Source organism: Phoxinus phoxinus (genome assembly GCF_949152265.1).
Source record: "Phoxinus phoxinus genome assembly, chromosome: 21".
Classification (NCBI taxonomy): domain Eukaryota; kingdom Metazoa; phylum Chordata; class Actinopteri; order Cypriniformes; family Leuciscidae; genus Phoxinus; species Phoxinus phoxinus.
Genome location: NC_136896.1, coordinates 7,191,995 through 7,203,176, shown reverse-complemented (window position 1 = coordinate 7,203,176; position 11,182 = coordinate 7,191,995). Strand labels below are relative to the sequence as shown.

At 36.3% G+C, this 11,182-nt stretch overlaps 1 long non-coding RNA gene across 1 annotated transcript; it reads left to right on the top strand.

Moving 5' to 3' along the window:
• The first annotated feature begins 4,887 nt into the window (after nt 1-4,887).
• Nucleotides 4,888-9,056, top strand: LOC306989129. Its single transcript, XR_013795585.1, has 3 exons — nt 4,888-4,943; nt 6,038-7,570; nt 8,287-9,056. It is a non-coding gene; the product is annotated as an uncharacterized lncRNA (long non-coding RNA).
• Nucleotides 9,057-11,182: the final 2,126 nt, after the last annotated feature.

Sequence of the window (11,182 nt, the reverse complement as noted above, 5' to 3'; positions counted from 1 at the left end):
GTGTAAATTAAACCTCCTCTACTGCTTTAGAGCATATGTCACAATTTACCCTTACAGAGAATGATTGCATTACAATATTCAGACAATTAAAATACAATGTGGACAGGACATTTAAGCATCAGATGCTCACAGGTGTCTAACAGGCCTGGCTTGCAGCCGTTTGTAATTTAAAGGGTCACAGCATGTTTCCATTTCTGTATAAATCAAATTAACCTAACATCTATTTATAGCCGCCTCCCTTTATGAACATGCTGGTGGGTCCAAGAACCTCGTTGGTAGAAAGAGAAAAGGTCAAAAGAACATGAAATCTCCTCAACATCGCAATTATATCTCCAGCAATGAAATTAAATAGAGCAATAAGAACTTTTAATGACGTTTTTTTTTGCCGTGCTCAGATTTGCAAAGATCTTTCAGGATTGAATTTCTTGTCAAATTCTTCCAATACCACACTATTATTATAATTCTACTATTACTCAATGTCAACAACTGTCTCGTTTATTTCTAGTTGTATCTCTCCTTAGGAATTTTAAGCATCAGAAATGAAGTTCGATGCTTAAATTAAACATAACTGGGAACTCCATTATGTCTCCAGAGCAATGAAAGACCAGCCTTTGAGTGATAAAATGTTCCTCTGGGAAGGTCTAAGAGGGAAAATGAGAAGTATGATTGTAGATGGCATGCAGATTAAGACAGAAACAAAGAAAGAATGAAAGATGCTAATGTTGACCTCAATCCTCAAGACTACTACCGATGCCAGAATGTGCTATATCACTTCAAAGACTTGTGCAGAAGTGCTTTCTCCAACAATTATCCCTCTCGCTCAACGTCTATCTTTTGGTGTCATCATTGTTATTCAAGCGCAGTGTTGGATTGCAATGGTTTTTTGTGGATGAACAATTTTACTACTGATCAAAGTCTGCCAGAAACATCTGGGCCAACATAGCAAAGCTGCTTTAATGACAAACTGCTTTTGAGGACATGAAACAATATTTGGACTTTTCACATCATACTGTTTAATTTGACTCTAAACTACTCTTGCATAGTTTGAACATTTTTTTAAGATGGCATCAAATTGTTCCTCCTTAACAGGAGATAATGGTTATTCCAACCAGTACAAGCTAAGTAAGTAACTATAAGTAAGGGCACCTATTCATTCAAATATCTTACACCTTCTGTGTTCACATATTATACTCAGGCTTGTTTAATATTCTTAAGTTGTAGATAAACACTTGGCATAAGGAAGCTTTTCACTTTGCTTGAGAAAGTAGCACCTAATTCCGAACAAACAGACAGACATGTGCTCCCAGGTTGTTCCAAATGCTGACCTTTGACCTCTCACTCTCTCTCACGTACAAGCAGACTGAGCCGTGTTGCCACACTGTTCGACTCCTCTGAAAGGCTAGTTTTGTGACAGCTTGTGTTTATTATAACAAGTGCTGGAATTCAGTCTAATGAAGGTTTTTATTATCTATAATAAGGTCAACTGGAGCCGAAGCGAAATGAGTGGAGCGTAAAAGAGAAGGGACAACCAGCAGAAGATTGACAAGAGCTGGCACTTCTGACTGTTATTCTAACGTCTCAAAGTGATGGTAAGATGACAGTATTCTCTCACAGTTTACTTGTAGCTTATCGTAGAGTGTGATTGGGAATAGATTTTTGACAATTAACTTGATTCATCAACTGTTAGTCACCTTTATTTATATAGCGCTTTTACTATACAGATTGTTTCAAAGCAGCTTTACAGTGATAACAGGAAAATAATGCAACAAAGTTTGGAAATTAGTGTCATAGTCCAGCTTTAAGTAAGTTCAGTGATGGTTCATTTTTATTGTAAAAAAATTTAGTTATTAATTTAGTTAATTTATACTGTATATATAGCTGCTATGGAGAAAACAGGGATGTCAACATCCACAACTGTTGTCCATAATGTTTGCATGACACATTGTTTGGAAGTTCATATCACCACTGGTGCTTTAAAAATGGTCACAGAAAGCAAATGCCAAATACAGAGTTACAGTGGTCTTTTTTCTATAGAAAAGTCTGAAAATCTGTCTTTCGAAGTCTAAATCAAAAGAAAATAAACAGTTTTAGGATTTGGACAATTTTATAATAAAAGAAAGACAAAATCTATAAGAAATATTTGAAATTCTATGTTCACATATATCCAGGGTATATAGTATTAATGTAATGTGTAGTTTTAGATTTTGTATATGCATATAGGTTAAGTATACGTGTAGTATATTTTTATATGTATAGTTAGATTATATATACTTGGACTACTTCTTTCAGTAGGTTAGCTTTGTGTAGGTTTATACTTGTTTATATGTTTACAATGTTTACACTTTTACTTTTTATGTTTCTATTTATTTTATATTTAAATATGTAGCACTGTTATCCTGCGAGGCACAACATTTTGTTCAACTGTGTGTGTATATATATATATATATATATATTTTAAAATTGAAAATAAAGTTAATCTTTTTTTACATCAGAGATGTTTAACTTTTCACTCAAATTAAGATTTTATTGAAATTTAATTGGAATGATAGTAAATATTTTAATGGAAGGAAACAGTTAAATTAGATTAAATTAATTGTTTTAGACAAATTTATTTTACAGAAAATATAACAACACCTTTAACAATACCTTAGTAATTTAATTTCCTATGTGTGTTTAAAAGGTCTGTTATTTAGTGATCCGAATCTCGAAACAACATGTCCACCTTGTCATGCAAACATATGTGCGACAGGCGTACAGTACATCACATTAAAGCTTATAACGGCTAGCTGTAGCCAAGTCTGTATAGAAGCATTGACTCAAGGGTCTATTCTAGATGGATGAAATCTGGCCCACAGCATTTTTCATTCTTCAAAGAGACTCCAGCAACACCAGCTTTAGTCCTGTAGTCATGATCACCGGGGAGATGCTGCCACACTCATATCCATTATAGTTAAAGAGAGAGAGACGGTTAGCACATGGGAGAAACGGAAAGGGAGAGTGAGAAAGCAACAGCGAGCCATCAAGTCTGGTTTCAGCCACCTGTGCTCCTGTGCTCTCATTCTTTGTGTGACACGCTGTGCGCAGATAATTTCGCTTATGCAAATGTTTTTTTGTTAAAAGGAAATTATCGGGCATGCTTCAGAGAAATGAGCTGAAGAATAAAATGAAGGAATGTAGAAAAGTTTTAAATTAGAAAAAGTCGGATGAATTATGAAAGTCTTTTGTATATCCACCTTTTCCCCATTATGGCAAACCGGTGGCCTGGTAATTAAAGTCATGCACTGATGGGATTGGTGCGTTCTGTGCCACCGTGCTCCTTTATTGCACTCTGTCATTTTGGCACATTTGAGACGGGAAGGGGTTGTGGAAGGAGACTGAAAAAAATGAGCATAGGTCTAAGGAAATAGAGGGCGGTAAATAATGTAGACCACCAACGCTGGTGGGTTTCTTGATAAATGGGGATTGCTCTACTCTTGGTTCTTTTGGATCTTTGGATCTTTGGATCTTGGATTTGGGATCTTTGGAATATTTGGATATTACAGAGGTATATTTGTTTTGTGGCTTGTTATTACATAGTGTCCGAACAAGGCCAAGAAGATGAACCAGAGAACGTTAAAATGTTGTCCATGTTTTTTGTCCAAACTGGCCTCGACTGCAGTGAGCATGTTTTCTATTTCTGCAGCGTTATTCTTGGCAGTCCCACCTCTACTGAAATTCCATTGGTCTAAAATCTCTCTCCATTCTACATAAAACATAAAATATGTTCTGATATGTGATTTATTTTTGGCATCGTGCTGAACTTTCGCTTTCTGTGTTAAAAGACAAGTAGCTTGAATCTTGTCACATCACGCCTGACATGATTTACTCCTGGATGAACATCCTTTGTTGTTCCCAGAGCAACCCTAGCCATAGTTCTATAATAACCTAAGCTTAAAATCTGAATAAAATATATTTTTAGCTCCTTCAAGCCTAAAATCTGATTGATTTTTTTTATAACTGACTTTTATTCTATAGGTTGAACATGTACTGCATCGTTAAATCATGTTATTTCAAGCTAGTGTCATTATAAAAAGTTAAATAGTTAAACATGTAGGCCATAACAAGAGATGTTAGCTTGAAAGGTCTATTTAATATGCCTGCAAACTATCAGTGTAAGACACTACCTCTTTAATGTATCACAGCTGCTGGGAATCACTCCTCACACACGACAGACAGTGACCTTGGTGTCTCATTAGTACGTTCGTTCAGTGTTCTTGTTCAGTGTGTGTGATGATTAACAGTCCTGCTGGGGCCCTGTCCATTGTGTCCAGCAGCCAAACTGCCTGAAGGATCTCAAAAACACCAGGGACAGTGAGATAAACCATCCCAATGTGACTCTAACACACGGCCCATTTAATAGAATAATTTACACAAAAATTCTGCCATTATTTACTACTATTTTGAGTCCTTTGAACAACTTTTATGATACTTTTATGGTGCTTTTTTTTTTTGGAGCTTGACAGCTTTAGTCCTTTTTTCACTTTCATTATATTGAAAAGAGTGGCAAAGGTATTATTTACACATCTCTTCTTTTGTGTTCCACAGAATAAATGTCATACAGGTTTGGAACGAGTAAATGTTAACAGAATTTTCATTTTTGGTGAACTCTCTTTAATTTAAGCAACTGTCATGCATGATAGGATCCTCAACAATACCCAAACCCGTGTCCGCGGGGCAAAGTTGGCCTGTGAAGACCTTAGACTACGTGCTCAATTCTGATTTATTGCTCAGATTTTTTATTTTTTTTTGTATAGCTGTTCACATTGTTGTTTTAAATGTGGCCAATATCAGATTCCAGTGTGAACAGACCATGGTCCTGGACTGACCCGCGCATGCGCAAAAGAACGATAAAAAGACGTCACGCAGCACGCTGTCATTTGGAAGTAAACACGGAGGACATTAAAGTAAGCGGTTACACATTTTTTTATAGTGTGATCTGCTGTTAAAGCCAGCTAATTTATGCGTAGGCAATATAAAAACAAAACAAAAAACAAAAATGAGGAGGCGAAACCTTTATGATAGGCTACTAGCCCTCGTGTTTTGCTTGTATGAGCTGTCACTGTAATACTTATGAGCTCGGACACATCACTGTCCTTCAGCGCAGAATTGTGACAAATGTTGCTGTAGAATGAGGTAAAAGTCACATGAATACCGATACGACTGTTCAGACTGAAGTCGCATTGCAAAACATCTGGCCTGTATCGGATTTAGGACCACGTATGGAAGTGGCCCAAATGAGAATTGAAAAAATCTGATTCTAGGAATAGTACATTTGTCTTTGCAAACATAAAAAGAAGTGTTAAAATACAATGAAACATAGAGAATATGGGTTCATTTGTTTTAGAAAAAATAATTTTAATATAGTTGGATAAAGCAGAATGCATAAATTTACTTTTGGCCCACAGTTCTCAATAAAGTTTGATTTTTGGCCCTTAGTAAAAAAATTGGGCACCTCTGCTCTATAGCATTGGTGAGATGGTTTCTTTTCTTCTTTCTTTTTCTCTCAAAGATGTCATGTTAGTGACTTTGGAAAGACGATATTATTTACCACATGACTTGTGCTGTTTTTCATCTGGCACACAGACTTGAAATATCTGCTTGTTTTTTGATATTGAAATTCTTAAGCAAAAAAAAAAAAAAAAAAAAAAAAAAAAAAAAAAGTCTGCACAAGGTCTACACAATCGAGTTGAGTTTCAAATCCCAAATCAATGCCTGACCGTGGAATATATACAGTTACGGAGATGAAAACAGATGTCGCCGTCAGCCAGACTAAGATAAGAATTTGTTTCTTGTCTGTTTTTATTGATAGGAAATTTGAAAATTGCCTTACATTTTTAAAACGGCAATAAATGTCAGAGAGGTTTGGAGTTGTGTTTGATTGTTTTTCAATGTGCTTTCATGACTATAGCAGCATACGTTTTTCTGCCTTTACATTTATATTGTATTTTTTTTCTTTTCATTCACTTACTATGTTTTTCATTCTGTGCGCGCGTCCTAGGCTCAACAACAGGTCATTTCCCAGGACGAGGCACAGGAGGAAGCCACTTTGCTATAACATAAACAGGATTATTTTAAATCAAATTTCACAGCATTCTGTAGCAGAGCTGCAAGAAAGCGTGCTCAGTGCTTTGAAAGGCAGAGGGAGGGAGAGCGAGAGAGATATTGAAAGAATAAGAGGGAGAAATGTACTTTTATCTCTGCGCGGGAATATAGATGCGGTCCACTTTGTAAATTGACTTCGAAGGCCACAGTTCTGCAGTATTTCTGCACCCCTCACTTTGAGGAATATACAGCTGAAGTCTGATTCGGCAAGGATGCTTCATGATTTACGACGTGGAGGGATGTGTTCCCATCTGGGACTCCAGCCACTGCCGGACAGGAGATTTACGGGTGCAATGACACCACTGATTACTTTCGGACGCTGAGGAGAAATGGACACAGTTTGTTTTTCACCCCTTTCCATCTTCAAGACCTGGGCCTAGATTTGGGTCCCGTAGCAGAGGCACCAGGGTTCGCTCATGGACACACACAGGCTAACTTGGACGAGCTCAAGTCGATAAATAACATGCGCAGACTGATGGGAAACCCATACTGTATCTCCGTCGACGAGAAATGCAGAGACATTGTCATGACCCCAGAAACCACACTTGCGCTAGGAGCCGCTTGACTCCATCCCTCTCGTTTTGACAAATTTGTGAGTCTTCCTGTGCGTTCCGAGGAGGCCAAACCGTGGACATCCGAAGTTCAGCCAAACCCAATACAGTCTGAAAGCAAATGCTAGGGTTCAACTGACCTCACACTGGACTAAATGGCTTGACAGCTTTGTATTATATGACTTCTGACTAATGAAATGCCTTCTTTTTCATTTACCAACAACAAGAACCTCAAATCCATTAAGCAAGAAAAATGCTAAATGAAAGACAACGCTGCCTAACACTCTAACTCGGTCAATAAATCAGGCAGAAACAATAAGCGGAAACCATAAACGCAGACTGGATTGAAGTCATTTTTCTTCACATGGAAATTCTCAAGACATTTTCAATTTCATGCACAGCACAGAAACCATACTAAAGACATTTGTGTAATATAAGCAGGGAGCAACTCTTTTGATGATCGCGACAGGTCTGCGTTCCACCCAGCCTTACGCAAACAATGTGCCGGCCTGTCTGTCTGCCTGCCATGCATCCTCAAAGGGACATGAAGTGTCTCATATACATTTGACACAAAGAACGGGTTATGTGACATAAACCAGATGGACTCTCCAGTAGGACCCGACATTGTGGTTTCTCAAAGACCACAGGCTTACTTGATCGCTCCACCCAGGGCCTGCTCACTGGCAACGGGGAGGCGACTCACTTTCATTCGTCTTCTCACAACTTCGGGTGAAAAGCTTTTGGGAAGCTTTGTAAGATTGATGATCCATGGCCAATTACTGCCTTAGCCCCTCAGTCTCACAAAGAAAGCATGAGCTCGGACGTAAACACGTAGGACAAAGACGCAGGGGCTGGGAATACCTGTGTCTCGACAATATGTAAGTGTTCTTACTAAAAAAAATCTGTCTGGACTGGAGTATCATCACTCTCGTATTAAATCTAAACATCCTTCAACACACACACATACAAGGCTACTTCATATATGGTGACAGAACATGTGTTGATCAGTATTTTCCTTTCATTTGAGAGTGAATAGGGCAAAAATTGAAAGTCATATGGATTAATTTCACGCAACCTTTACAGTACTTTTCAAACGTTTGGGGTCAATACGATTTTTTTTTTTTAAAGAAATTAATACTTTTATTCAGAAAGGATGCATTAAATTTATCAATAGTGACAGCAAAGCCATTTATAATGTTACAAAAGATTTTGACTTTGAATTCAAGATTCCTGAAATATTTGTATCACGGTTGCCACAAAAAAAGTATGAGCCAGCACAACTTTTGAACTGTTGAATGATTTCTGAAACCATGTGACACTGAATACTGGAGTATTGGCTGCTGACAATTCCTCTTTATCATCACAGCAATATTATATTAAAATATAAAACATTTATTTTAAATTGTAATATAATTTCACAATATTACAGTTTTGTATTTAAACAAATGCAGCCTCGATGAGCAGACTTGTGTGCTTTTTTTGGATCTTAAAAGTTTTGGGCCTCATTTTTGGGCGAACTGTCCCTTTAACACTCCTTTGTTTTATCTATAGATGAGACTTCAAGAGTATCTCTTAAAATAATCTCATTCCACAGCCTGATCCAGGTATTTCTGGATGGTGCCATCCCGAGGGAAGAAAGGAGGGGCCGGCGCATCGGACGCCCCGTGGTTGACGAGCACCAGGGCGCCAGGCAAAAGCTTGTTAGACAAACTCTGACAACAAGACGCTGCCCTTGAAAATCAATTATAAACACAGGAGCTTCCCTGCATCTGTTTCTGCTCGCAGTTTTGTGGGGCTGTCTGTCTTGGATTTCGGTTTTATCCTCCCTCTCTTTGGGCAGCTTCCACTGTGGTTCAAACGGCCATCCCTGAAGGATTACTGCGAGTTTTTAAACCCCACAGGGACAGAGGGTGTAAATCATGAACGGGTGAGCTGGAGTGATGACAGGTCATGGCACCCACTGCTTATTGGGATGAGCAGTTTATGGGAGCAGTTGGGGTTTTTTCATTGCATCTGCTTTGCCTGGCCTCCTGTTCCCAACAAGTAAACAATCATAAAAAATGACTTTGACTGGTTAAAAAGGGGTGCAGACAAGTTTGCGCAGAGGACTTATGGGTTCCCACTCTTTAAGGTCCTCTAATGGCCTTTTAGGGCTCGGCTTACACAACCTGGGGCCCGTGGTTACTCTCAATTGTTTCAGCATGTCACCATTTTATTGCACCAACAAATATCAAGTCCTGCTGATATTAACAAAAAAGAGTGAGTTTGATTCAAAGCTTCACAATTTAAATTTGAAAGTAACTCAGAGATTTAATCCTGAATCAGTCTGCGTAATATATTTCTTAAGAAATTGATCAGAATCTAACTAAACAAAATGAATAATGTAAGTTGTGTTAATTCAGATATGGTGCTTTAAGATGTAACAAAATCTGAAGTCAATAACATCAAATGTTTACTTGTGCCTTGTCATGGAGGTCAAACCTGGTGTGACCAATCTTGACGTACTATATTTGTGTCTATATGTGATAACTTTTGTATGTTGACTTTTTTATGATGGCTTTATGCATGATTGTTATCTTAAACTTATTAAAAAGTTTTTCTTAATTGAAATAAAGCTGAAATAAAATAAAGATATTTAATAATATATATATATATATATATATACACACACACACACAGTTGAACAATATATATATATATATATATATATATATATATATATATATATATATATATAAATGAAACTTAGAAAACTTAACTGAAAAGTAAAGTGAAAAAAAAATACTAAAAATATATTTTAAAAAAATTATGAAATTACAAAAGCACATAACAAAATTACTAAAGTTTAAATAAAAAATTAAATGAAAACCAAAAACATAACAATAAAGGTTCATTCAAAATACAAACTAAAATGTAAATGAAAACTAAAAATATAAAAAATACAAGTTCATTCAAATTATTAAGTATATGACTATAATAGCATATTGAATACTGTAATACTAAAATAACATTGGTATTATGATGCATTTTATGTCCACATTTATTTTAATTGTATGGAAAGAACGCTATGAATAAAAAAAAAAGGTCTCATTTTGTGCTCTACAAAAGTGTTGAGTTTGAAACAAAATAATGAAAAAGTTAATAACTATATAAAATAGTTGATTTGTACAGGGACAATACAAAAATTTGTCTACAAAAGATATGCATCTCAGGTTACTATAAAGCTTCTTTTTTTTAAAAGGAATTGTTACTGCTTAATTTCCAAGTCATGCTGTGAAATTGGAAATAGTAGTGGGCATATTCATTAGTTCCAATATGGACACAAGTAATTTTTTAGCAGTTTTACATCATATTGCTATTCCATCAATGCATGAACCCGACAGAAACCTGTCAATATATTTCAGTCACACTCCCTTTGTTCATCTCATCTGTCTTCTTTTCTTTCTCCTTGCCTTGAAAGAAAACAGTCTACCTCAAGATGCTACATTCTGCCATGATAAAGACCACCACAGTGGATGAGACCTCTGTTTGTGTGTCCTGAAAAGTGCCGTGTGTTAAGCAGATCCATCCAATCAGGCTGTATTGTTCTGAAGCCCGTCAGGCCATCTGCTCTCAGGTTGGTGAATGCTGAAAACCTTGTGGTGAGCAGGATGTGCAGGCATGTAGCTTTATGACCTCTCCATATCTTTAGTCTTTACCCCGTGGAGCATCTAATCTAATTATCACACACCTCTATATGACAATAGTCATTGTAGGTGTCTATCTGAAGGCTGAGGGCAGCAAGTCTAAAAGAACAAAGGGTGTAAGCATACTTGATTAGCATCCTTGGTTACAAATGGCACTTGAGGACACAGTGAGAATCATTCCCACATGTTTACCATACTTGTGCTGTGTCCTTGTGAAGGCAATTCACAGTCAGCTCTGGTTTAACGCATAAGCGAATAACACATTTGACATAAATTCCAGTCTCTTTTTATAAATTATAAATATTTCTTGCTGATAATACGCAAGTGTCCAATCAGATTTGTCACTATGGACATCTATTATAATAAACAAACAATTTCCTGATCTTATTTTCTCATCCTCATTTTTCCATTCAATGCATTGTCAACAAGCACGCAAATTATGTTATTCTTGGGGAATCAGATTACATGAATTGCTGCAAATCGTGGAGCAAAATAATAATGAGCACTGCTAAATTACTTTTTTGTATTATATATATACAGTATATATACTGTATGTGTATATATATCAATCAATCAATCAGAAAAACTTTTATATTTTATAAAAATTAGTTGTCAACTGGAATTTTAACCAGCCACAATATATATATATATATATATATAACTAATTATTATAAAATATAAAAGTTTTTCTGATTGGCTGTGAAACTAGATTAGTTTAGATTAGTTTAGATATTAGTTCAAGATATTCATGTACATGTACAATATCTAAATCACATATAAAATAGACTGTATATTGAATAATGC